The 6,000-nt window shown below is 34.8% G+C and overlaps 1 pseudogene; it reads right to left on the bottom strand.

Moving 5' to 3' along the window:
• Positions 1–1,417: 1,417 nt before the first annotated feature.
• The window catches only part of LOC114180600 (uncharacterized), a 28,268-nt pseudogene continuing 23,685 nt past the window's right edge, over positions 1,418–6,000 (bottom strand).

Genomic DNA, 6,000 nt, shown 5'->3' with positions numbered 1-6,000 from the left:
GTGTTGGTTAATTTACTTTTTGGCTTCTTTGGAATGCCTTTATAGTTAGCTATCACGTTAGAATTGGAAAACAATTTCTGTTTTGTGAACTCCTGTTTAACTTTGAATTGTTATTTTGTTCAACGATGATATTTGACCAAGTATTTGAGGTTGAAGATTAAATATTGTTTTAAATATTGTTAAAATGTTTAGATATTGATTGAGACTATACGTAATAATATTTCATTACTTAAAATGGTTGAATTTTTGTTCGTATATTAATGTGCTTTTAATGTAGTAATTAAAGTAATAAATTATCTGGTATATAATTGTTTAATTCTTGTTGGTATATTAACGTGGGTACTAAATTACTTGAATGTAACAATTAAAATAATAAATTGTCTGGTATAATAATAATTTATTACTTAAAATGGCTCCTTTTCTATGCACATGGTTTTAATGTACTAATTAAAGTAATGTCTATTTTCGTATACTTTTGGATGTTATAGAAATTTTATTAAAAAAAGAATTAATAGCAAAAATTGATTAATAAACCAAAGCTTTGTTCGAATGTCATGAAAATATTTAACTGCAATAATTGATTAATAACAAAAATTCTTTAATGTTAATGTTAATCAAATAATTAAGTGCGATGACCCAGTTGTGTACCAATATTATAGTCATGGATAATGGTATATTTGTAGCTAAGACTTGTGGTGGTGTGGTTAGTGAAATTTTGGATTGGGTTCTAAGTTGACATACTCCCAATGGATCATGAAACACAAGATACTGGAAGATGTATGATTGTGAGTAAAAACTGAACTTGGAAAAAAACTGAATATAATCAATTTTATCGTAGTGGTGCAGAAATCAATTTTGGTGGTGTTGTTATGAAAGTTCAATATAAGTTAGGTACGTTTGTTGGTTTCAGTTTAAATGCATTGTCATGTGTTGTGCAATAGGACAAAATAATGGTCAACCTGAAAAGATTCTAAAGTAGTCATTGGTCACGGGTTCATATAGGGGAAGTTGTAAGCTTTTGGGAACAATGGAAGGAGCTTGATATCTTTTTTGGTGAGTTCTTCTGGCCTCAATAACGTTGAATTGGTTATTTTATTTCGGAATTTATTGAAGATTTTTCATTTTTGCAGTTAAGCTTGCGAAGAGACATGCATTATTGTTTGCAATTGGGATTTCCAGGTTTTATCATGGGTAGATCTTGATAAGCTTATTGCAATGGTTCTATCTATCTCGAAAAGTAAGAATTTTTTTGCATCTTTGGTAATGCGTTTTGGTATGACCTGTAAACTTAAATAATAGATCTAACTTCTTTTTATGGAATCAGAATACAATAATATATCTTTTTCTAATCAGTTGTTTGGCAGTCTTGTACAAAATGTTTAGTAATTAGTAACAAAAGGTTTTTTCTTAAGACAAACTATACATTTTGGAACACTTCTTTGTATACAACATTGATTGTTGTATTCGAAGGTTTGTTATCCTTATCATGGATTAGGATTCTTAACCCAGATTTACTTTGAACTCGAGAGACTGCAACGTATAACTGACCGTGACTAAATACCGGTGTCGGCAAATACAATCCAACAAAACGTAGTGATTGACCTTTGGATTTGTTTATTGTCATTGCATATGATAGCATGATAGGAAATTGTTTTCTGATTAGCTTAAATGGCCATGGAGATTGTGAAGGGGACATTGACATTCGTGGAATATAAATGTCTTGATCATCTTTATTACATGTAATCATCTTAGCTCCAATGATGGCTTCTTCTTGTCTCCATTGAAGCTTGCATGAAGAATGGAGGCTCCATGGATGGTGTTGGATGCGGAAGCATGAAGGAAAGAAGCTTAATGTGTTTGGTTTGGTGTAGGTGAAAGGATTCTTAAGAGAGGTGAGGCCAACTCCTAAGGAAGAAGACTAGAGTAAACTAGAGAAGAGTTTACTCTAAGGTGAGCTCAAAAGAGATTTGTGCACAAATTTGGCCAGCAATTCATTACTCAATTTCAAGCTGAAAAATACATCTCCTAAGCCTTCTATTTGATGAAGGATTATCTTGTTCCTTTTTAAGATTGTTGAATATGGTGTGAGTTGATTAAGAAAGCTAAGTGAAATCCTCACTGGACATTAAGGTAGCAAGCTATCTAGATGTGAAGGTTCCTTTCACAAAGCTCAAGAGAAGAAGATGATGGATTGATTCAAAACAAAAAGGAAATGGAAAGCACATAAACTATAGAAAACCAAGAACAATTAAAGGAAGAAGAAAACATAAAATGGAAAGGAAAGAAATGGTAAAAATGTGAGAAGCACGCCACTACAAGGCTAGGCTAGAAGCCATGACAACCTTGAAGATGAGTGGATGTGTGCCGCCACTTGCTATGCAAGATAAGGCTTAAAAGTATTCACTCCCAAGGGAGGAAACTCTCACAAATGGTTGAGACACAAGAATGTTTTTACTTCAAAATGTTCAACCCTTTTACATGTCTAGGAGCACCCCTTATATAGAAGAGTTTAGGGGCCTCTAAGCAAATAAAAGATACCTAAGGATGTCTCTACAAAAACCTAACCCTAGCTTCTAGAAACTAGGTCAAATAAGGTTACAAAAATGAGAGACAAAAGAGCTAACTATGGTGTGTGCAAGGCTAATTTTGTTCTAGCACAAAAGGAGACAAAGAATGTGTCTCATATGTCTCCAAAAAGTGGCCAAAGTGTGCTAAAATCAAAGGAGACCAAAGGTACATAGGTACACTTGTTTTATGCCTTTTACTTTATGCTTTATGCTTTTGCTTTACTCTCTCCTCCACATCATATATGCTCCCCAATCACCATGCGCCACCTAACATTGCTTTCTTACTCCTAATTAACCTACAAAGCAAATAAACATAGATTAGCATGTTGGCTTAAGTCAAGTCAACTATAGTTGATTCAACTAAGTCAACTTAGGGAATCAAAAATAACAAACACAAATGAAAGGGATGAAGGATTAGTGAACTTCCTTTCTAAACATGCTTAGTCTTTTTAAGCATGTGCCTCCATCCTTGGTTGGGATCAATCGTTCATCATCCTCCCCTCCTTGGAGAGAATTTGACCACAAATTCTTTAAGCCTTTGTAGATGGAGCTTGACTTGATTTGGGGGAGGATTTGTGCCTCCCTTTTATGAGCTCTTGTTCCATCCTTTCTAAGGGTATTACCCCTAACCTTGGTTAGGCCATCTTTATTTTCTAGACTACTCTTCCTCTCTTGCTTGTGCTTTAGGCCTTCCTTTTTGGCTTGAGAAGAGAAGGAAGGGTGATGCACATCTTGCTTTGGAAGAATTTTTTTGTAGGCAAGTAACACCTTAGTGAAAGCTTGCCCCTTTTCTTTTTCTTCTTTATCTTTTCTTATTATATTTCTATCCTTATTAACTTCTTGAGGTGATAGAGGTTGTAAAGTGATCTTTTTCCCATTTATGAAGAAAATGTATTGGTTGGTATGACCATCATGTAAAGTTTGTTTATCAAATTGCCACGACCTACCTAGTAAGATATGTGTGACTTCCATGGGAACAACATCACATAACACCTCATCTTTGTAGCTTCCTATAGAAAAGTGAATTAGGACTTGTTTATTGACATCTATTTCTCCCTCTTTACTTATCCAAGCAAGCTTGTAGGGCTTAGCATGAGGAATGGTCTCTAAGCTAAGCTTTTCCACCAACCTTGTGCTAGCTACATTGGTACTACTTCCTCCATCAATAATTAGAGAGCAAACCCATTTGTTAATTTTGCATCTAGATTGAAAAATGTTTTCTCTTTGAGTTGGCTCAAGCTCACTTTGATCTTGACCTATCATGCGCCTTAATAACATAGGGTCTTTCTCAAAAATTTTAGTTTTACTAGAGGAAGAAGATTCTTTTGAAAGAGAATGGGGAGATGAGTGTTCACTTTCAACATCATTACTCTTCTTTAAGATCATGGTCCTCTTGGTTGGGCAATTTAAAGCAATGTGATTATAACCCAAACATTTAAAACATTTAATGGAACTTGATCTTAAAGAAGTGGAATGGTGAATGTGATCACTTGGAGACTTACTTTTACTTGGTGGTTCTTGATGAGAGTTAGAAGGGAACTTATCATGTTTCTTTTTATCCTTTCCCTTCCATGAGTGACTAAAGTAGTGGTTGGGTGAGTAACTCTTCTTTGCCCTTCTTTTTCTTTTCAATTGAATTTCAATCCCAAGGGCAAGTGTGAAAACATTTTCAAGAGTGGAGTACTCATACAACTCTACTTGGTCTTTTATGTCTCTCCTAAAACCGCTCACAAATCTTTTTATTTTCTCTTTGTTAGTTTCTTTTATTTCAACCCTACGCATTTGAGACTCTCATTCTTTAAAGTATTCACTCACACTCATAGGATCTTGGTGAAGCCTTTGGAGCTTCATAATAAGTTCCTTATTGTAGGAGGGAGGAACAAATCTAGCGCGCATAAGAGTTTTAATATCCATCCAAGAAGCCGTGGGTGGCCCTTGGTCATAATTCTTACAAACTTTATGCCACCAAGTATTGGCATACTCCAAAAATCCTAAAACTACTAGATCAACTTGTGCTTGATCCTTTACATGATTTTCAATGAAAATTTGATCAACTTTAGCTTCCCAATCAAGGAAGATTTTGGGATCACTTCCACCATAGAACTTAGGAATCTTTGGAGTTTGCTTCTCTTGTGATGGGTTGCGCCTAGAATGCCCTCTTTTCCTAGGGTCTCTTTCTTTCTCCCTAGCTTCAAGCCTTTGAATGTGCTCTTGGATTCTTAGGTCACTTTGCTCCTTGTCTTTTCTCAATTGTTCAAAGGCCTCCTTCCTAGACAACTCCAAATCCCGAAGCAATCTCATCAATGTATTGTTTTTGTTTGGTGTAGGTGCATTTGATGAAGGTGATGATTCCTACAACAAAAACACTCAAATCCGAGACAAAATAAATGGATTAGAGATTAGACAACATGAAAACCGAGACCAAATCCAACTCAAATTGTAACCCAAGTGTTTATATCACTCTCCCAAAGTAACAAGGCAAGGCTAGCACTCACAATCCACCAAAGGAGTGAAGCAAACACTTTTAAAAACTTGTTCAAAACCTTTCAAATGCAAGACAAGTGATTCGGCCACAACATCCCAAGAGTTTCAAGAAAAGAAAACTACTAAGACACAACAAAGAACACCTAGTGACAAGCAAGAAAAACGCAAAAACAAGAAAGTTTAACTTCTAAGGAAATTTTGTTTTAAAGACAAAACTTGAACAAGACTAAAACAATGAAAAACACTTTTAAAGACTCTATGGAAAGCATTTGAACAAGCCAATATTATACCTCAAATTATGCATACACCAAGAAAGATCATAACCAAGTTAAAGCATGTAACGAATTTGCCAATATCACCCAAAATCCAAGTATAAAATTTTGTAGCATAACACCTAGTAAAAATGGCCAAATGGATTCACCAAGAAACACATTAGCTCTCGGCCAAACTGTTTTTGATCATGAAAATAATTTTTCTTTTCAAAACTAGGTACTTAAGATGATGAGAATGATATTTTAGGGTGTCTTGAACACTTAGTTCCTTAAAAATTAGGTCAAAATCAATTTCAAGGAGCATGCTACAACAAAAGGCATAGATCTCATGCAATAGCTCAAATACTTAGAAACAAGAATAAGAAAACTCAAAGAAGCATATGACATATGACTCAAGCAAAAGTTAGACACATTTAAAGACTCAACATGACATACACAAAGACACAAACATGTAGCTATCATGCATTTAAACTCATGGATTTGAGGATCAAAGAGTAAGCATCAAAAGACATGTTATCCAACCACATTTAGGAGCAAAAGAGTCACAAAACCGAAGCCAAAATTGCCACAACATAACCTGAAAACGTTGTTTTTCGTATTCTCGGCAGCTCTGATCTTTGCTCACTCATTTGATCATAACTCTTTCCACAGAACTCCAAATGCGTTAATACTTTTTT

Source organism: Vigna unguiculata, chromosome 4, assembly GCF_037176805.1.
Source record: "Vigna unguiculata cultivar grain cowpea cultivar isolate G323 ecotype 2 chromosome 4, ASM3717680v1, whole genome shotgun sequence".
NCBI lineage: Eukaryota > Viridiplantae > Streptophyta > Magnoliopsida > Fabales > Fabaceae > Vigna > Vigna unguiculata.
The sequence above is the reverse complement of the archived record's forward strand: the minus strand, read 5'-3'. Positions and strand labels throughout refer to the sequence as shown.